This window comes from Salvelinus sp. IW2-2015, unplaced genomic scaffold (assembly GCF_002910315.2).
Source record: "Salvelinus sp. IW2-2015 unplaced genomic scaffold, ASM291031v2 Un_scaffold1253, whole genome shotgun sequence".
NCBI classification, from domain to species: domain Eukaryota; kingdom Metazoa; phylum Chordata; class Actinopteri; order Salmoniformes; family Salmonidae; genus Salvelinus; species Salvelinus sp. IW2-2015.
In genome coordinates, this window is record NW_019942801.1 from 216,169 (window position 1) to 239,149 (window position 22,981).

The 22,981-nt window shown below is 43.4% G+C and overlaps 1 protein-coding gene and 1 pseudogene across 6 annotated transcripts in view; both read left to right on the plus strand.

Moving 5' to 3' along the window:
• Positions 1–220: 220 nt before the first annotated feature.
• Positions 221–9,066, plus strand: LOC112070202 (myosin light chain 4-like; annotated as a pseudogene).
• A 5,337-nt stretch (positions 9,067–14,403) lies between these two features.
• LOC112067727 (microtubule-associated protein tau-like) overlaps positions 14,404–22,981 on the plus strand; it is a 44,917-nt gene continuing 36,339 nt past the window's right edge. For all 6 annotated transcript variants that reach the window (XM_024137616.2, XM_024137619.2, XM_024137620.2 and 3 more), the window contains exon 1: positions 14,404–14,553. The gene's annotated coding sequence lies outside the window, so the exon portion shown is untranslated. The remainder of the gene's footprint in view (positions 14,554–22,981) is intronic.

Genomic DNA, 22,981 nt, shown 5'->3' on the forward strand with positions numbered 1-22,981 from the left:
TGCCACAGGTTCTTCAAGGAAGTCTTGTGAAGTTCTATCCTTAAGACTGTCTGTTTACCCTTACATAGAATGTGATCCTGGCTCATGTGGGCTAAGCCAACCCCCCCTGTCTCAGTGGGGACCCCCGAGCTGGGTATATAACTCTTCTAGAGATGGTCCTCTCTCAGCCTCCACCTCGACACACACACACTCTCGCTTACACACTCCCCCGTCCAGGACAATGGCCCCCAAGAAGCCCGAGCCGAAGAAGGAGGCGGCAAAATTGAACCCACCAGCTCTGGAGCCAGAGAAGCCCGAGGAGCCCGAATTTGACCGCAAAAGCATTGCGGCGAGTGTCCGACTCGTAGACATAGAATCCATGTTGTAATTCTATGGTCTAACCTCTCTGTGAGTCTTTGCTGTCATCTCCTCTCATCCTCCTGTGTTTGTAGTAGAACTTATGATGGTAAGTATGAGAGAAGAGGATGCTGTCCTTAGTTGACGAGTTAGTGCTGTGTTATTTGTACAGGGTTGTCTGTCAAAAGTTGAGGAATTTGCCTAGTGAAAAAACCCATCGTTGTATTAGTTGGCAAAGTTCTATTGGCAACATTTATTGGCGTGGCTATCTTCTGCAAAGGATTTCACATTTTCAGTGATGTAATAACCTTTCAGGTTAGTTATGTTCAGATCATTAAACTGCCTCTGCTTTGTACAGCATTACATGGGCTTGCTCCTACCTATCTCTCTGATTTGGTCCTACACGTACGACACGGTCACAAGACGCAGGCCTTCTGACTGTCCCTAGAATTTCTAAGCAAACAGCTGGAGGCAGGGCTTTCTCATATAGAGCTCCATTATTATGGAATGGTCTGCCTACCCATGTGAGAGACGCAGACTCGGTCTCAACCTTTAAGTCTTTATTGAAGACTCATCTCTTCAGTAGGTCCTATGATTGAGTGTAGTCTGGCCCAGGCGTGTGAAGGTGAACGGAAAGGCACTGGAGCGACGAACCGCACTTGCTGTCTCTGCCTGGCCGGCTCCCCGCTCTCCACTGGGATTCTCTGCCTCTAACCCTATTACAGGGGCTGAGTTACTGGCTTACTGGTGCTCTTCCATCCCGTCCCTAGGAGGGGTGCGTCACTTGAGTGGGTTGAGTCACTGACGTGATCTTCCTGTCCAGGTTTGGCGCCTCCTCGGGTTGTGCTGTGGGGGAGATACTCGTGGGCAATACTCGGCCTTGTCTCAGGGTAGTAAGTTGGTGGTTGAAGATATCCTTCTAGTGGTGTGGGGGCTGTGCTTTGGCAAAGTGGGTGGGGTTATATCCTTCCTGTTTGGCCCTGTCCAGGGGTATCGTCGGACGGGGCCACAGTGTCTCCTGACCTCTCCTGTCTCAGCCTCCAGTATTTGTGCTGCAATAGTTTGTGTCGGGGGGTTAGGGTCAGTCTGTTATATCTTGAGTATTTATCATGCCTCAGTACTACCTGGCCCGATGACGCCTTGCTGTCCCCAGTCCACCTGGTCGTGCTGCTGCTCCAGTTTCAACTGTTCTACCTGCGGCTATGGAACACTGACCTGTTCACTGGACGTTCTATCTTGTCCCGGACCTGCTGTTTTCGACTCTCTCTCTCTACCGCACATGCTGACACTAACTTTGAATGATCGGCTATAAAAAGCCAACTGACATTTACTTCTGAGGTGCTGACCTGTTGCACCCTCTACAACCACTGTGATTATTATTATTTGACCCTGCTGGTCATCTATGAACTTTTGAACATCTTGGCCATATACTGTTATAATCTCCACCTGGCACAGCCAGAAGAGGACTGGCCACCCCTCAGAGCCTGGTTCCTCTCTAGGTTTCTTCCTATATTCCTGCCTTTCTAGGGAGTGTTTCCTAGCCACAGTGTTTCTACATCTGCATTGCTTGCTGTTTGGGGTTTTAAGCTGGGTTTCTGTATAGCACTTTGTGACACCGGCTGATGTAGAAAGGGCTTTATAAATACATTTGAAATTGGATTGATTGTTGAAGATAACATCTGAATGAAGTTATGTAGGAGGTAAATCAAAGTATATTATAAGCGTTCCTAATCAAATTCATATTTTTTTTCATTTTCTGTTCCTTTGGCCTTGGCAACTGGCATTCACTGTACGATCAAAGACTGTTGACGTAGCAGCACACATCCAACAAAACTTTCCAGACACAAATTCCTTCACAGTAGAACTACTAAATGTGCTTACAATGATGAGCTGGGCAAAATCAGTAGCAATATTCCCACTATTGAAGTGTTCTTTTTTTCTATTTCAGATTGTGTTCACTGCAGACCAAATTGACGGTAAAATTGACGGTAAATCTTTTGATGTCAATTTTTTGGATGACTAGTTTTTTGGATGACCTGACCTGTTGATGACTTGCTAGTTTCCCCAGCTAACCCTAATGATCTGTGTGCTTCCCCAGAGTTCAAAGAGACCTTCATGTTTTTCGACAGGACCACCAAAATCAAGATGAAGATCTCTTACGCCCAGTGTGGTGACGTGATGAGGGCGCTGGGCCAGAACGCCTCCAACGAAGAGGTCATGAGTCCTAGGGAAACGCAAGCCACAGGGTCAGTGGGCACACCAGTATTCATTAGACATTTTTTTTCACCTTTATTTAACCAGGTAGGCTAGTTGAGAACACGTTCTCATTTACAACTGCGACCTGGCCAAGATAAAGCAAAGCAGTGCGAACAACAACACAGAGTTACACATGGAATAAACAAACGTACAGTCAATAACACTATAGAAAAAAAGTCTATATACAGTGTGTGCAAATGGCATGAGGAGGTAAGGCAATAGCAAAATAATTACAGTTTAGCAAATTAACACTGGAGTGATAGATGAGCAGATGATGATGTGCAAGTAGAAATACTGGTGTGCAAAAGAGCAAAAAAGTTAATAAAAACAATATGGGGATGAGGTAGGTAGATTGGATGGGCTATTTACAGATGAGCTGTGTACAGCTGCAGCGATCGGTTAGCTGCTCAGGTAGCTGATGTTTAAAGGTTAGTGAGGGAGGTATAAGTCTCCAACTTCAGCGATTTTTGCAATTCGTTCTAGTCATTGGCAGCAGAGAACTGTAAGGAAAGGCGGCCAAAGGAGGTGTTGGCTTTGGGGATGACCAGTGAGATATACCTGCTGGAGCACATGCTACGGGTGGGTGTTGTTATGGTGACGAGTGAGATGAGATAAGGCGGAGCTTTAACTAGCAAAGATCTAAAGATGACCTGGAGCCAGTGGGTCTGGCGACGAATATGTAGCGAGGGCCAGCCGACGAGAGCATACAGGTCGCAGTGGTGGGTGGTATATGGGGCTTTGGTGACAAAACGGATGGCACTGTGATAGACTGCATCCAGTTTGCTGAGTAGAGTGTTGGAGGCTATTTTGTAAATGACATCGCCGAAGTCGAGGATCGGTAGGATAGTCAGCTTTACGAGGGTATGTTTGGCGGGTATGTTTGGCGGCCAGTTCTACATTGTATAGTAGAAGTGGTCACTGGTTACATGTTCACACAGACAAAGAGATCAATCATTTGCTCTGCAAGTGTATCCATCAGGAGCAACATTTTAACTGATGGCATCACAGTTTGTAGACATATCTGCCTTTGGACAATGACTCCAGCCTTTGAACATGTGCATGGCCACACCATTGCTTAAGTCGCCATCTTTCTCCTACTTTCCGTTCTCTCTTTATTCACCTTGAACTCTGTGGAGGCTTGTATGTTGATGGGTTGGGCTGGTTTCATCGAAAGTAACTCCTTCCCTTGCTCACTGTGCCACTATAGAAATGAACACCAAGCCGATTGGCTTTGAGACCTTCCTACCAATGTTCCAGCACATCTCCAAGTCCAAAAACCGGGGTACCTTTGAGGACTTTGTGGAAGGACTGCTTGTCTTTGACAAGGAGGGCAACGGCACCGTCATGGGCTCCGAGTTATGTCACGCACTCAAAACTCTTGGTTAGTACCCATGTTCTTTGTAGCTATAATCTCATGTTTATGATGTGATTATAGATGTGTAATGTATGCTCTATGAAGTTAATGTGAAACCCCTAAGGGTATCTGAAAGGAGGATTGGTTTGGGGTTTGTCTTCCCTTATGGAAAAACCACATGATTTCACATGTAACATTTTATTTCACATGTGAAATTTCACATGATCACTTAACCTTTCACATGTGGATTTAGATTTTCACATGGGAATATTCTTCACATGAGATTTCACAGAGGATGCCCTGCAAACAAAAATCAGTCGTTAGGATGTCCCGGGAAAGTCACACATTGTTTTTGACTTACATATTTGGCACAATTTTGCATACATTATTATAATATCTATTTATACAGTCATTATTATTCAACATGTCCTCACCTGGGATTTGAACTCACAACCTCTTGGTTCACAGCATTCAGATCTTCTTGCTAAGCCACCATTTCTGTGTCGATGACTGACTCCACCTGTATTCCTACACTTTGGACATCAAAGTAAATCTCAGTTCATGTTAAAAATACACTCAAGAAAAACTATTATATTTATCATAGTGATTGAGGAGTAACATTAAAACGAAATAATATGTTGCATTAACATTAGACTTTACAGAAAACCCTCTAATTGCTGAACTTCTGAGCATGTTATAGACTTTGTGGTGAAAAATATCAGCATAACCTAAATCCAGAGGTTCTGAGTTCAAATCCCAGGTGGGGTCATATTGAAAAGTCAGTACAAAGTGATCATGTCATATTGTCATTGGTTAAAGACTTTTACACTATTTTAGTTGAACATCGTACCACTTACAGTGAGGGAAAAAAGTATTTGATCCCCTGCTGATTTTGTACGTTTGCCCACTGACAAAGAAATGATCAGTCTATAATTTTAATGGTAGGTTTATTTGAACAGTGAGAGACAGAATAACAACAAAAAAATCCAGAAAAACGCATGTCAAAAATGTTATAAATTGATTTGRATTTTAATGAGGGAAATAAGTATTTGACCCCTCTGCAAAACATGACTTAGTACTTGGTGGCAAAACCCTTGTTGGCAATCACAGAGGTCAGACATTTCTTGTTTGTTTTTTTCTGGATTTTTTTGTGGTTATTCTGTCTCTCACTGTTCAAATAAACCTACCATTAAAATTATAGACTGATCATTTCTTTGTCAGTGGGCAAACATACAAAATCAGCAGGGGATCAAATACTATTTTCCCTCACTGTACCTTAAGACCCCCACACCATTTAATTACTTCCATTACAAAAAACATGTGAAATCTGCAGTTTCACATGTGAAATTTGGTTTTCACATGTTGAGCTGAAATGTTCACATATGAAAGCAAAAGAGACACAAGGTAAGGTCAGTTGTTCACATGTATTAAATGTAGAGATTTTCACATTTGAAAACTTTCACATTTGAAAAACTTTCAAAAACATTTCACATGTGAAAATCTAATTTGCAGTTTTACATGTAGTTTCATGGTATCACATGTTGAAATGTTGCATCCTCGTGTTGTCACATTTATTTTACGTGAGATTATGTTTTCACATGTGCTGAAATGTTTTCACGTGTAGTTTTACGTTATCACATTTTTTCTTTTACATGTTGTCACATTATCACATACAGTAAGTACACATTTACATTTAAGTCATTTCGCAGACGCTCTTATCCAGAGCGACTAACAAATTGGAAAGTTCATACATATTCATCCTGGTCCCCCCGTGGGGAATGAACCCACAACCCTGGCGTTGCAAGCGCCATGCTCTACCAACTGAGCCACACGGGACCACGTGATCACATGTAATTATGTGAGATCACATGTGAAACATTCTCTCAACCAGCTTCATGATGTAGTCACCTGGAATGCATTTCAATTAACAGGTGTGCCTTCTTAAAAGTTAATTTGTGGAATTGATTTCCTTCTTAATGCGTTTGAGCCAATCAGTTGTGTTGTAACAAGGTAAGTGTGGTATACAGAAGATATCCCTATTATTTTAAATACCAAGTCCATATTATGGCAAGAACAGCTAAAATAAGCAAAGAGAAATGACAGTCCATCTTTGCTTTAAGACATGAAGGTCAGTCAATCTGGAAAATTTCAAGAATTTTGAAAGTTTCTTGAAGTGCAGTCGCAAAAACCATCAAGCACTATGATGAAACTGGCTCTCATGAAGACCGTCACAGGAAAGGAAGACTCAGAGTTACCTCTGCTGCAGAGGATAAGTTCATTAGAGTTACCAGCCTCAGAAATTGCAGCCCAAACAAATGCTTCACATTTTCAAGTAAATCAAATCAAATCAAGTTTATTTTATATAGCCCTTCGTACATCAGCTAATATCTCGAAGTGCTGTACAGAAACCCAGCCTAAAACCCCAAAAGCAAGCAATGCAGGTGTAGAAGCACGGTGGCTAGGAAAAACTCCCTAGAAAGCCAAAACCTAGGAAGAAACTAGAGAGGAACCAGGCTATGAGGGGTGGTCAGTCCTCTTCTGGCTGTGCCGGTGGACATTATAACAGAACATGTTTCAAAATGTTCATAAATGACAAGCATGGTAAATAATATATCAGGATAAATGTCAGTTGGCTTTTCATAGCCGATCATTAAGAGTTGAAAACAGCAGGTCTGGGACAGGTAGGGGTTCATACCGCAGGCAGAACAGTTGAAACTGGAACAGCAGCAAGGCCAGGTGGACTGGGGACAGCAAGGAGTCATCATGCCGGTAGTCCTGACGTATGGTCCTAGGGCTCAGGTCCTCCGAGAGAGAGAAAAAGAAAGAAGGAGAGAATTAGAGAGAGCCAAGATGTTCAAAATGTTCATAAATGACAAGCATGGTCAAATATAATAATCAGGAATAAATGTCAGTTGGCTTTTCATAGCTGATATTAAGAGTTGAAAACAGCAGGTCTGGGACAGGTAGGGCGTTCCATAACCGCAGGCAGAACAGTTGAAACTGGAACAGCAGCAAGGCCAGGTGGACTGGGGACAGCAAGGAGTCATCATGCCCGGTAGTCCTGACGTATGGTCCTAGGGCTCAGGTCCTCCGAGAGAGAGAAAGAAAGAGAGAAGGAGAGAATTAGAGAGAGAGCATACTTAAATTCACACAGGACACTGGATAAGACAGAAGAAGTACTCCAGATATAACCAACTGACCCTGAGCCCCCCCGACCACATAACTACTAAGGCATAAATACTGGAGCTGAGACAGGAGGGGTCAGGAGACACTGTGGCCCCATCCGATGATACCCCCGGGCGGCAGGGCCAAACAGGAAGGATATAACCCCACCCACTTTGCCAAAGCACAGCCCCCGACCACTAGAGGGATATCTTTCAACCACCAACTTACAATCCTGAGACAAGGCCGAGTATAGCCGCACAAAGATCTCCACCACAGCACAAACCAAGGGGGGGCGCCAACCCAGACAGGAAGATCACGTCAGTAACTCACCACTCAAGTGATGCACCCCTCCTAGGGACGGCATGAAAGAGCACCAGTAAGCCAGTGACTCAGCCCCTGTAATAGGGTTAGAGCGCAGAGTCCACGTGGAGAGAGGGGAAACCGGCCAGGCAGAGACAGCAAGGGCGTTCGTTGCTCCAGAGCCTTTCCGTTCACCTTCACCTCTCGTCCGGGCCAGACTACACTCAATCATATGACCTACTGAAGAGATAAGTCTTCAGTAAAGACTTAAAGGTTGAGACCGAGTCTGCGTCTCTCACATGGGTAGGCAGACCATTCATAAAAATGGAGATTCTATAGGAGAAAGCCCTGCCTCCAGCTGTAACACATCTCAAAATCAACTGTTCAGAGGAGACTGTGAATCAGGCCTTCGTGGTTGAATTACTGCAAAGAAACCACTACTAAAGGACACCAATAATAAGAAGCAATGGACATTAGACCGGTGGAAATCTGTCCTTTGGCCTGATGAGTCCAAATTTGAGATTTTTGGTTCCAACTGCTGTGTCTTTGTGGAAACGCAGAGTAGGTGAATGGATGATCTCCACATGTGTTGTTTCCCACCGTGAATCATGGAGGAGGGAGGTGTGATGGGTGATTGGAGTGATTGCTTTGCTGTGACACTGTCTGTGATAATATTTAGAATTCAAGGCACACTTAACCAGGCATGGCTCTACTACCATCCCATCTGGTTTCGGCTTTGGTGGGACTATTCATTTGTTTTTTCAACAGGAGAATTTGACTCTTACCAGACTCACCTCGACAATGGCTAGATGCTGAATGGGGCTGGCACTCGATATTCGGACGCAATAAGAAAGAAAGGAGAGTGGATCTAAGGAGTAGCTGGCACAGTACAAATAGAGCCGGAACTCACCCGTGGCAACTCCACAACATCACCCTACACACGACCCCTGGTAGCACCTCGAAACCGCAAACTTCGATAGAATGAAGTAAATTTGGGATAACTTGGTGAAACGTGTTAGAGTGGAAGAGGGAGAAAAGCACAGCAACAGAGTGGCTGCAGCAGAATACATGTAGGTGGCCGAACTCTTCAGTAGACCTGGTTTTAAAAGGCAGTTCCAGGGTGAAATGCTGGTGGTTTGGGGGGTTATACAATATGCCAAGCTTGTGCAAAGCTGTCATCAAGGAAAAGGGTGGCTACTTTGAAGAATCTAAAATCGTTGTTTAACACTTTTGTGGTTACTACATGATTCCATATGTGTTATTTTATAGTTTTGATGTCTTCACTATTATTCTACAGTGTAGAAAATAGTAAAAATAAAGAAAAAACCTTCAATGAGTAGGTGTGTCCAAACTTTGACTGGTACTGTATGATCACTTGAAATTTGTGTTTTTTTTTTCAAAAGGGTTGTGTCTGAGGATTGTTTAACACCATTTGAAATGTCTCACACCCCTCTGTTACACCTACAGGAGAGAAGAGTACAGAGAAAAAGGTTGAGGTAGTGATGGAAGGACAAGAGGATGGCAATGGCTGCATTAACTACGAAGGTGCGGCAATAGACTACTTTATGCAGTGTGCTGTGGGCATCTATTGTTAATACAATTTCTGTTTCTATCGCTCTATTTCAGCCTTTGTGAAACACATCATGGCTGGCTGAATGATCAAGTGAGTACAGCGTTTTAACTGTAAAGTGCATGACCTTTTTGCCTGCACCCTGAGTCCTGCATCAAAATGTTCAAACTGATGTTAATGACAGGTGTCTCTCTCTGTTGCAGAATTCAAGATGTCGCTGACCTGAATCTTTCTTTTGTCCCTCGCCTCTTTTGTTCAAATCTTTATCCTCAATGTGTGCGACTGATTCTGTCCATGTGTGTGTGAGTGGATGTGTGTGTCACAACGTTTTCGACAATGAAAATACATGTTCAGTGTCAAACATCTAGGTCCAAAGCTATGTTAATCCTTATTTCCATGGTGTGGTTGCGTGACTGTTGCAAAGTGACAATATTGAGAGATGGTAACTATTTTCTAAATGGTGTGCACTTCCTCTGAAATAGGAGTGCGGTGTAATCCCTAAAGTGGGGGAGATCCTCTCTTTCTTTGGTGGTCCCATTGAAATCCATTACGTAATGGGTCTCTAGCGCATTCTGCGGTTTCACATGTCAAAAGCCTGCGTCTGTCACGTACGCATATTTAGACTAGCTAATGGAGCGATGACGTGATGACATTCCAAACAGGTGAGTGACAACTGCGCTTCTGTTTGTCAACTACATATCTGCGAGGGTTGAGGCTTTAGAGGGAGGGAGGGAGAACTAGTTGTGAAATGTGTATATTCATACATGTACAGCATATTATGTTGCTAAGGAACTGTTTTCTACTGGTTGAACATTAACTAGAAACAATTACTTTGTGTCTATGTAAATTCAGTCGCATTAGCATTATATCTGATGGGATGTAATTTAACCTAAGCACAATTCATAACACTGAAACCATAAACCAAAATGATTATTGCCTCAATGGTAATGCGAACTGGCACCAGAACAGTTGAAGGGTGTAGCTACTGTAAGTCAAAGTAAATGAACAATAATTGGAAAATCCCTAGCTTTGCTGGTAAGATGGACTGATTTGGAGGCTTGAGAGGATCTGACCCTATACACAGAGGATGAGACAACTGTTAAGAGCTCTCCCTATTCAGTGAGGGATGCCAGAGCCATTGGGCGCAGCTGCTGTTGACCTAAGCTGGAGCTTAGGGACTGTTGTACCGACCGACTTAACACTGAAGTATAAGGATGCCCAGCCCTGCAGATGCAGAATCGTAAAATCTAACACAAACACACACACACACACACAAAAACACACACACACACACACACACAAACACATTTTTCTTAAACAACAAATATGTTTGCATGATCTAATTTCTCATAAATCAACCAACCTGTCTGTCTGCCTCCCTCCACTAATCACCTGTTGGTCATGATGAGACACCATAAACGTTGGCATCCCTTCTTGGCCTTTTTCACATGACAGTAGCTAATCCACATCAGCTGTTGTTTTCACTTTGTACTTGTAGGGTTAGATAATATGTCATAGTGTGTGAGTACGTGTGAGTAAGATGTGCGTACCAACATCTCTAGTCTTTACCCATTGTATGGAAGAGGAATCTGGAGAGGGAGGGGAGAGGAGGGGTCTGTGACACCACGCAAATCTGGAGGTAGTGTAGGAGGGTAACCTGCCAGATTATCTTCAGGGACAATAGCCTTGGCCGGTAAACAGTCCAACAGCCGCACCATCTGCCCACCCAAAATACACCCTTGACCTCTCCCTGAAGACTGGGCTTGGCTTGGGCCGGAAAGGAGAAGATAGACATCTTCCAGGCATGGCTAGTCAGTTGGTGTAGCACCCTCCAATTTGTGGTTTTATAGCAGAAAAGATGATGGAATGATGTGAAGAGTTTGAGCCACTGACCAGTAGGACTTCAACACAGTAATGCTAGTGCAAAGTATTGAGCGTCACTAATACACTACGGTAAGTATGCGTCAATGCATGTAACTGTGGTAAACCACACAAAATACTTATACGAATACTCTGCAACTGTATGTTGTTTAGTACATGAATTTATCCATTATCAAAAGTTACAGTAAATGCATGATTATAATCCTTAATCATTGATGACATGGTTATATCCCTTGATAGTACGCATATCATTTAAGCACATTCCTCATCCTTACATATGGGACAGTCCCCCCATCTGACACATTGCACAGAAAAAGGGTTCAGGATAATGAAGATGTCCATCTCGCTCATCCTTTGTACACCACTTCCTTTACGACAAGGTTTGTGTACATGGACAACCTCATAACCATTAGAGTCCGGGTGCTGGGCCAAAGACAGGAAAACCCGGATCAAGATAATCATGACAAGCATATCCTCCTCCTGGTGTAACTCCATATAGTCAGTTTGGGTTTCCAAAAGGACAGTCAAGTGGTCCTCCAAGAGCATTGCATGCTTTTCCATATCTATCTGTATATTGCCCAGGAGCCCCCGGCACAGTGTTTACTACCACCGGTGGGTTGTAATTATCTATCGCCATCTGTTTTACTGTAGTTTGAACCAAAAGAGATTTCAACAAAGGTAGGACACAGCAAGAAACGTTTCCCATGACCACCAGTGCGACTCCTATCGTTATAGCCATCTTTGTAAACACTGCCCCCCATTTTCCCAAAGTCAAGTCCAGCCAATCCCAAGCATGGCTATCAAATCAAAATTCGGCATTGTCTTTTACTTCTTGCCGTAATCCTTTCAGCTTGGTCATAGCTGTCGTGAAAGATCCATCTGGTGCAGTGTTATTGGGTATGAAGGTGCAACATTCGTCTCCGAACATTACGCAGACTCCACCTTTCTCAGCTAAGAGCCAATTCAACAAAGCCTGCCTATTCTGCCATGTCATTTTGCTAGCAGCCTGTACCTGCTCTCCTAAGGCTGTCAATGCAGAGTCTGTATGCAGAGTCGGTATGGTTAAACAGCATTGGTTACACTCATAAAGAAATTGTACAGAATACATGCATGTCTGTCGCAAAATGTAGGCCGCTAAAACGAGTAGCCGGCACTTGTGTATGACTAACAAATAAATGCCTACTACAGTACGTTTTATCCATGTTGTGCATAGTGCTTTGACCTCACAATGACACAAGTTTCAGCGTGGGAGACATGAATGCTTGTACCAACTCCTTAGAGCAGAGTCTATGATCGCACACTGAGTGTACCAAACATTAGGAACACCTTCCTAATATTGAGTTGCACACACTTTTGCCCTCAGAACAGCCTCAATTCATAGGGGCATGGACTCTACAAAGTGTCGAAAGCGTTCCACAGGGATGCTGGCCCATGTCTACTCTAAATCAAATCAAATTGTATTTGTCACATACACATGCTTCCCACAGTTGTGTGAAGTAGGCTGGATGTCCTTTGGATGGTGGACCATTCTTGATACACACGGGAAACTGTTGAGCGTGTGTAAACCGGTGAGCCTGGCGCCTACTACAATACCCTGTTCAATGGCACTTAAATCTGTTGTCTTGCCCATTCACCCTCTGAATGGCACACACACAACCCATGTCTCGAGGCTTAAACATCCTTCTTTAGCCTGTCTCAAACCCTTCATCTACACTGATTGAAGTGGATTTAACAGGTGACATCAATAAGGGATTATGGCAGTCGATGTCATGGAAAGAGCATCATGTTTTGTACGCTCAGTGTAAGTCTGTGCTGGGGTATGTTATCCAGAGAAAGAATGCCACCCTGTGGCTAAAAAAATCAAGGAGCTTTTTCTCTGTTCGTACTTGACTGCCTTTAGTTGACATCTAACATAAATCTGTCTCACGTGCCTAAATCCAGACCAGAACAGACTGACATATTCTGTCTTCTACACATACAGTAGATTGACCCTGTGATAGACTAGTGTCTTGTCCAAGGGGTGTACTTGTACGTCAAGCTGCCTCATGCTATAGAAACAGCCAAGGCTAATGCAAGGCTACTTACGTACTTACACTTACATGACAATTAAATATTGCAATTAAATGAACAGTGCCGTACCATAGCCTACACGCTATTATGCAAAGCTGTATGGCATAGACAGAACTATTTCAAACCACACAACTGCAGATGAGGATTTATCTTATTATATTTGGCTTTGAATAACCTTAATCAGTAGTAAAATATTAAGATTTATTTCAAGGTATGTTAAGACCAATTGTTATATATTGTTTACAGTTTAAAATGAGGAATAATGTCAAATCACCTAACAATAAAATGCAGACCAAACACACCATAGTAATTTCAGACATGTACCATCTGCCTCTTTCTCACCCTCTCCCTCCTTTGTCCCTAACTGGAGAATAAAATGCATGCTTATCCTCCAGTGGTCTGGTTGCTAAGCAACTCCAGGGGCTAACTTCAACCCTGCCTCATGGTTAAGACTTCGTCAATAAAATGTATGGCACAATGCAATGCTTTCTAGCAACAATCTCTGTTGCTTTGCAAAATATCAGTATGTTTCTAGGAGGCTCTATCTCCTAATAAACATACCAGACCTAGGGTGAAATATGCCAAATAGTTTCATATTATAAACTTGAGGTGTGCTTGATTTAGCTTGGCGTTTGCACTTTGGGGACTATTCCATTGGTTCCATAAGGAAACAAATGATATTCCATACACTGTAAGTGTATGTGTAGTCTAGTTACACGTCATTACACCATTGTAACCAATTACTGTCCCCTAGGGTTGGTTTAGTATGGAGGAGTGTTAGATCAGTCAGTCTGCCAGAGCAGTAAAGGCCTATAGATGTTTAGAGGTCACTAACAGTGGCAAGCACAGTGCTTCCCTTGCTATACCCCACCCACAGGTTTTACGGCAAGAGGGGTATTGCCACTCCAGATCCTTCTAAGCAGGTTTTCCAGTAATTCTTACATAATCATTGGTAAATTGACACTAAGCCAGGCCTAGAGGAATGGAAATTCAAATATATTAGATTAGATGAGACATTGGTTTTATGTGAGAAAATAACAAAAGGTGGCCTATTGGTAAAAATGGTGTCTGTCACCTATTACATAGGGCAAAAGGCTATTTAACAAGTTCGGTCTATCATTGTGTCATTCGTTTGGATTAGCATTGTAGATCATCTCTGAAGACCTGCAATTTGTTTATATCAGCTAAACTAGTTTTAATATTATTATCTTCTAACACCATCTTATCAACAGATCAGACAGAGGAGGCTGGTGGGAGTAGCTATAGAAGGACGGGCTCGTTGTAATGGCTGGAATTGAATAATGGAAAGGTATAAAACACATCAAACATATGGAAACCACATGTCTGATACCATTCCATGCATTCCATTCCAGCCATTACAATGAGCCCGTCCTCCTATAGCTCCTCCCACCAGCCTCCTCTGAGATCAGTGTAGGCCAACCTACACACAAACCTCTTTTATTCAAGCATCAGTGCAGAACGCTCAGGAAGAATTTCAGAACAATCTCTGTCTGTACTCTGGCGCCCTCCTCCCCTTAAGGCCGCCTAGCGAACTACTCTTCTCTGTCGGGTGTCCACTGAGTGACTGCAGCTGGAGAGACAATAACTGTCTGCCACACAGGTAAGAGAGAAAGACGCTTTATCTATTTATAGCAAGCCTTGTACATTCCGCAAGTCATTGCTCCTAGGTGTCTTCGAATGATGAAGAATTCGAGCAGTTGGCATTTTTTTTTCCCGGGGTAAAACAAAAGCGCCATTCAGGCTTGTCATTTAGCTTTGAGGCACCGAGCTTATCTTTTTTTCGTTGCGTACTCTAGGTCTGGGTGTGAGGAGAGGTTGGGCCTGGGTACTGTCTTGCCTTGGCTAGCAAATTCATCGCACCAGGCGGGAGCCCCAAACTAGCCATGTGGATAATTGGATCAAAAGTGGCTAAATGGATTTGTCCATAAACACGCACTTTGTAGTTTAATGTTATATATTTTGTCTTTTACATTCATTATTAAAATATGACAGCTGTCATGATGTGTAAACTGAGGCTAAGCTAGCTAATTAATGTAGCCAAGGGGTGTAACTTAGCTTGCAAGCTACAAAATGATCTAGCTAGCTATCAAACTAATTAGCTGAGCGTTAGCTATCTAACTCGCCAATTATTATGGCCACAGATTTGTAGCTATGATTTTAAGATAGTGGTGCCCTTCTGTTTTCCCTACTTGAGGCCTGTCTTTACTTTGGGTAGATTGTCTTGCTTGAGAAAACTGAAAGAAGAAATCACACAGTGTTCCTGACAGGATAGTTTTTTTTTGCTTTATATAGTATCTGTTTTGATCCATGTACAGACAGTAGCAAACTTTTATAGCTACAACAACACTTGTGTGTCAATTAGATTTTTTTGTGCTGAATCATAGGCAGTAGCATTGCCTCTGGAGCCGATGAAATTGGATTTCCGCAGCTTTCCGCCGTCAATGGTGCTGATGTTGGCTTATCAGCTCGCCACTTGCTGGCTGGTGGCTACACCTTATCACCAGGCCACTTATTGTCAGTGGCTTGCCTGACTGTAGTTACTTGCTGTCCACTATAGAACTCCAAAAGTAGACTGTGAAACTAATGTTATTTCACCTGCTTATTACCTAATTTGCTAACTCGCTAATTATTCATATTTCAGAAATGCTTTGTAATGGTTTGGTCGTGCGCTGCCGCACCTCCCTTTCCAGGGATGCATGCGATGTAAAGTATTATTATTACAACTTTGTAATCAAGTAGTAGGCCGGGTATTCTTTTTAAGCCACTTTGTTATAAAATGTAGGCCTCTACATCTTGGCTCAATGTCCAATCTAATTTTTGAGGAGATGCATTCCGCGTGCCCTTGCCATGTGGTGCTTTGTCTGAAACAAATCGATTCACTGTGTAACCGATTCAGTTTTTTTCCATACTATTTCGATATTACTCAGCACACTTGTAATTTTCATATTGAGGTCTATTTTTGCCAAATTGGGCCATAACATGATGGCGTTTTGTCGGTGTTTTCTATGTTGCGGACACACCTCATTCTCGCTCTGCTCTCCGTATTTTCTTTCATAGCTCTTGTGCTTTGAGTTGCAGTGAGAGATGAGCATGCATGATCTCACTCCGATTTCGCGACTTGCCGATAGGTCTGTACATTTGTTAGATGAATCAACACTCCTCCATTTATCCCTCGACTATTTTTGCTCGAGGTCGAAAATCATAGGCAGAGTCTATTTCAAAGGAATATCGAGGGACAAAGGCTTATCTCCATCTCTCTCCTATTCAATTCCTCCTCCACGCCCATCTTGTTAAATGTATCCCGGGGAATGCTGTAAGAATTGGACTTCCCTGATCTCACATGTGGGAAATCTGTAGAAATGACATTGTCCTGTTTGAGTAACTCTTCAAGAACTAGACCTAATTTCCATTAACATTGTATTCTATGCTCATTAGTATTGGGATATAGCCTGACTTAAGAAAATAAGGTAAATGGTTTATTCCTAGCCATCATTTTATGGTTTTGTTGATACAAAAAATGCTGACAAATGGCCCTCTGCTCTCTGACAAACCTTTAGTTTTCAAATTTACATGCATAATTTGATTGGACCGCCCAATTAGGGAGCTCTGTAAAACATGTCTAAAGCCTAATTGGATGAGCTGGTCTGCAGGCTACATGCTACTGCAGTGTAGTATGATAGTCATACTACATACTATGATTAAATTATGCCCCTAATTTATGGCGGTGATTTGTTGTTCTGTGTCCTCGGCAGGGAATTTACATCTGCACTCATCCGTTTTGACCTCACTGAATGTGATCAGAGGCAGGGACCATAATTCAGTTAGCCCTAGTTCTACGACGTAGCCCCAGTAACAATGCTTTTAGGGTTCATTTTCAAGTTAAGATTAAAGACTAAACTAAATTGACAATCACCTAACTCTTTATAAACAATATGCAGAAAACTAGAGTGCATCACTGTGATTGGATGACGAAAAAGAGATCCTAGCCAACACTAATTGGCATTGGTCCAATATTTAGCCAAGGCACTCCTTACTTTCTGCACTTCTACACATGTCAGGGTGCACTATGAATCAAAGAGTTGTCTCGGAGAGTGCATTAGCATAGCCTGGTGTTAGCTGCTTCTGTACCCCAGCTGTAGGGAATAGGGTGCCATTTGGGACGCTGCCTGTCTGCCCTGCCACAAGCAGCTGTACACATGCAAATGTCTCTCACACTCAACCCCTGGCCAGATGAACAGGACATGACTTGTTAACTTAACATGATCGCTCGCACCCGTGAAATAAACCTCAAATCTCAAACACGCCAGTCCATTATTCTTAAAGGACATTGGATGTAGAGGAGACCAATGTTACCAAGTATGTCATGATTGACAACTCTTACTAGCTCTGTTGGTTGCCTTTGAGGGCATGATTAAGGGACTTGGTTTCAAAGCTGTCTTCATTCTTGCTTTCTCTCTTGCACTCTGTTATAAGATGTACCTACGTATAGGATTAGTATCACATTTTCAGTACAGAATATAGGTAAATGCCAGACATTATTTGAGGGCCACTCTCACTGATTGCTTGCGCCATGAGCCTCTGACATCTTAGCATATAAATACAGAATTACTTGAATGTGCTAGCTAGGGCTGGGCGATATGACGATATATATTGTGTGACGATAGAAAAACGTCTATCGTTTTCACATTATGCTCGTTTATTTCATTGTGTCGCAAATCACACTCTTTACGGCAATATTTTTTGTCAATTGGACGTTGGTTTTCGTTCTTCCACACATGCCGTGTGGAAGGAAATTTGCAACACAAACACACATGGAGGAGAGTGAACGTGACACAGAGCATGGAGACCGTACCTAAAAGAGGGGCCACTTCGGTCGCATGGACGTGGTTTGGGTATGAAAAGTCTGACAAGGGCAAAATATGCCGCAGGCCGGTCCCGACAACAGCCTCAAACGCCACTAACCTCTTTTACCACCCATGCAAGAATCATGTGAAACAGTACGGAGAGAGTCTACGGATAAGACCCAAAACAGTATAGTTGAGTGCTCAAAACAAACCCCCGACTCAGACGTTGCAAGAGGCTTTTGCTCGCGGCACACCATATGGCAAAGAATCACGAAGATGGAAGGCGATAACAGCTGCTGTTACAACTTACATCTGCAGAGACATGGCCCCAATTTACACGGTCGAGAAACGGGTGTTTTGTGAGTTGGTGCTAACACTTGACCCAAGGTACCAAATGCAAATTGATAGTATGTGACACATATTAATGCCAAAATAACATGCAAAACAGGCAAGCCCCCCAAAACATTTTTTATTTATATATATATATATATATATATATATACACTGCTCAAAAAAATAAAGGGAACACTTAAACAACACAATGTAACTCCAAAATGCTGGAGGTCATTTTGCAGGGCTCTGGCAGTGCTCCTCCTTGCACACAGGCGGAGGTAGCGGTCCTGCTGCTGGGTTGTTGCCCTCCTACGGCCTCCTCCACGTCTCCTGATGTACTGGCCTGTCTCCTGGTAAGCGCCTCCATGCTCTGGACACTACGCTGACAGACACAGCAAACCTTCTTGCCACAGCTCGCATTGATGTGCCATCCTGGAGAGCTGCACTACCTATGGAGCCACTTGGTGTGGGTTGTAGACTCCGTCTCATGCTACCACTAGAGTGAAAGCACGCGCCAGCATTCAAAAGTGACCAAACATCAGCCAGGAAGCATAGGAACAAGACCCAAAACAGTATAGTTTGAAGTGCTCAAAAACAAACCCCGACTCAGACGTTGCAAGAGGCTTTTGCTCGCGGCACACCATATGGCAAAGAATCACGAAGATGGAAGGCGATAACAGCTGCTGTTACAACTTACATCTGCAGAGACATGGCCCAATTTACACGGTCGAGAACGGGTGTTTTTGTGTTGTGAGTTGGTGCTAACACTTGACACCAAGGTACCAAATGCAAATTGATAGTATGGTGACACATATTAATGCCAAAATAACAATGCAAACAGGCAAGCCCCCAAAACATTTTTTATTATATATATATATATATATATATATTACACTTGCTGCCAAAAAAATAAAGGGAACACTTAAACAACACAATGGTAACTCCAAATGCTGGGAGGTCATTTGCAGGGCTCTGGCAGTGCTCCTCCTTTGCAGCCACAGGCGGGAGGTAGCGGTCCTGCTGCTGGGTTTGTTGCCCTCCTACGGGCCTCCTCCACGTCTCCTGATGTACTTGGGCCTGTCTCCTGGTAGCGCCTCCATGCTCTGGAACTACGCTGACAGGACACAGCAAACTTCTTGCCACAGCTCGCATTGAATGTGCCATCCTGGATGAGCGACTACCTGAAGCCACTTGTGTGGGTTGGTAAGACTCCGTCTCATGCTACCCACTAGAGTGAAAGCACCGCCAGCATTCAAAAGTGACCAAAACATCAGCCAGGAAGCATAGAACTGAGAAGTGGTCTGTGGTCACCACCTGCAGAACCACTCCTTTATTGGGTGTGTCTTGCTAATTGCCTATAATTTCCACCTTTTGTCTATTCCATTTGCACAACAGCATGTGAAATTTATTGTCAATCAGTGTTGCTTCCTAAGTGGACAGTTTGATTTCACAGAAGTGTGATTGACTTGGAGTTACATTGTGTTGTTTAAGTGTTCCCTTTATTTTTTTGAGCAGTGTGTATATATATATAGAGATATTTTAGGCCTATATTAATTCTGTTTGCAACTATAGTTGACGTGTTTTCTATTTACCTTTTTAGATTTTATACACTTTTATATTTTGTTACATGCTTAGTTGAAAATTTGCACAAAGGTTCAAAATAAAAGGAGAAATAATCAAATTTGAGTAAGTACCTTTTATTTGTTGAGTATAATTCAAAATGTAATAAGAACTAGTCCTTTACATGTGGTAATTTTATCTAAACTATTTATTCATTGAATTTACAGAAAATGTGCTATATCGTGATATGTATCGTTATCGGGATATGAAATGACTTATATCGGGATATGAGATTTTGACCATATCGCCCAGCCGTAGTGCGAGCTATAAACAAACTGGAAAAGCAGGTCCACCCTTATTTATACAGTCATTGGATTCACCTAACGCTTGAGAAAGAATAGGCTACATACATTTTAGCCTGCATTTAATGTGGAATACAAAAACCTAGCAATAATATTGACTCAAGTACTTGAGGATACATTTAGCCTAATTAATGAACCTATACCTCATGCAGGTAGGTGATCTCCAGAGCAGATGCTAGGTCTTGTCCTGGCTCTCTGTCAGATCTCAAGGACACGCATACTCTACTGTAGCACAGGAGGTTAGTGGCACCTTAATTTGGGAGGACAGGCTCGTTGTAATGGCTGCAGCGGAAAAGGTGGAATGGTATCAAACACACAGCTTCCACGTGATTGATGCCATTCCGTTCCCTCCATTCCAGCCATTATTATGAGCCATCCTCCCCTCAGCAGCCTCCACTGTACTGTAGTGTGCTGTAGTGTAAGGGTGGTGTAGGTAGCAAGGTCACTGAGCCACAGCACTGCAAAGAGAGAGCGAGAGAGAGAGAGAGCCCAGATGAGCTTCCTTTGGCTTGGCCGGCTCTCTACTAATCTGGGATGTCTTGGCCTCGTTGTCATGCTGATTCTTTGAGTTGTGGTTCAACTCTGCCTGTAGGGATGTTAGGCTGCCTAGTCTATTTCCTCTTAGTTGTTTTGAGTGAAAATACTAAACTAGGCCTAATGGTATTCATTCTCCACCACCACTCATCACGTTTGTGCATTGAGGAGATTGACATCTCCTAGCGGTAGGATCAAACGCACCCATGAGTCCTGATTCAGCACTGGGCTAACCCTGGGCTTCTGGGCGGGAACACGGTCAGTGTTTCTCATGCATTTTTGAGCCTTGGGACTTGCTGGTTCTCTAGCTCTGGGGAGTGGTAGCCTAATGCTGCACGCATGAGCGGTTTGTATGTCCATTTGCAGTGGCACTCGGAGAGCATCTCTGATATGTTTCCAGCGGATACTGATGCTTCCAGAGGAAGTCGGCATCACCATCTCTCTCTCTCTCTCTCTCTCTCTCTCTCTCTCTCTCTCTCTCTCTCTCTCTCTCTCTCTCTCTCTCTCTCTCTCTATCACTCTTTTACCCCCCCACTCTCTCGCTTCCTCACACTCTCTCTCATCATGCTGAGCAAAGATCGCTGCGCTGCAGAGAGCTGCCTATAGATTGCCTGCTCTGCCCTGGCCTGGCCTCTGAGGCACCCGGGGCTTTCCTTGCTTCCACCTACACGTCTGTAGTAGGAGACCGGTGTTCATGGTTCACATGGATGCCGTTAGAGACAGAGAGGGGAAATAAAGAGAGAGAGAGAGAAAAGAGAGCGTGGTGAAGTCCAGCTTCTATCCCATCCATCCCTAATAGCAGGGACTGACTGTGGAAACTAGGTCAGATCCACTGACTGAGGCAGCCAATTGTGAGTGGAGCGGGCGGGCAGGACTCCTGGAGTGGGTGACCCTCTGTCTATAAAGACGAACACACACACACACACACACACACACACACACACACACAGCCCCATAACCCACTAGCCAAAACCTCAACTATAAACATGAACGACTCTATGATCTTGTTTTTACCGTCATCTTTACTCTTACAACATAATTGAGCCGATTCATGGTTACTCTCAGCCTTGAGTCGGATGTATTGACATCACGCAGCCTGACTCTGTTTGCAGACTCGGCACGGTAACAATGTTTCTTAACATGTCTCTGGGTCTTGGGGCTGTTCACTGCATAACGGAGAGGCTGCTTGTTCTATCAGTGGTCTATCTGTAGCAGACTTCGACGGCCAGTTAATTATGGTTAGCCTGGGTGGTCGACATGCTTAGTAGAAGATTCAGACCCAGCGGGCAAAACGGGTTGCGATGATATCATTCCAATGAGTTGATAATGACGCAGCTGCAACCAGCTATGCCCGCTAGGGAGTGGTTAGTTGCTCTGGCAGTGTGAGGGTGTCCTAGAGCTAACAGTAGAGCGTGTCCAGGCATTTTGGCTAAATGGGTGCTGCTATATTTTGGTGCCGGGGTGGGGGGGGGTGATGACTACCTTGAAATAGACGGTTCACTTTGAGTCCATGAATGTCAACAGACTCGCCGGAGCCGTCCGTTTTATTTATGGTCGACTCTCTGTCACGTCATGGTTGACTTGACTGCGCCCTAGTTATCCTCCTCCTCGGTGATTGAATGCTAGCCTAAACCTTTTTTAGGAATCGGAGTGAAGTTCAAAAAGGAAGGAACCCTTGTCAAATTGTGTTAGGAATGTTGCCTAGTCCCAGGAAATTCAACCGATTTGCATAAACCAGGCTGAATGGAAAGCAGCTGTCCTGATGACTTCTTCTCTGTCCGCGTCCTGAACAGATTCCTTTCATGTCCTAATCCACTGTAGACAGAGAGCACACAGGCCCGGGCCTTGTTTGAAACATGTCATACAGTGGGGCAAAAAAAGTATTTAGTCAGCCACCAATTGTGCAAGTTCTCCCACTTAAAAAGATGAGAGAGGCCTGTAATTGTCATCATAGGTACACTTCAACTATGACAGACAAAATGAGAAAAAAAAAATCCAGAAAATCACATTGTAGGATTTTTATGAATTTATTTGCAAATTATGGTGGAAAATTTCATTTGGTCACCTACAAACAAGCAAGATTTCTGCTCTCACAGACCTGTAACTTCTTCTTTAAGAGGCTCCTCTGTCCTCCACTTTGTTACCTGTTATTAATGGCACCTGTTTGAACTTGTTATCAGTATAAAAGACACCTGTCCACAACCTCAAACAGTCACACTCCCAAACTCCACTATGGCCAAGACCAAAGAGCTGTCAAAGGACACCAGAAACAAAATTGTAGACCTGCCACCAGGCTGGGAAGACTGACTCTGCAATAGGTAAGCAGCTTGGTTTGAAGAATCAACTGTGGGACAATTATTAGGAAATGGAAGACATACAAGACCACTGATAATCT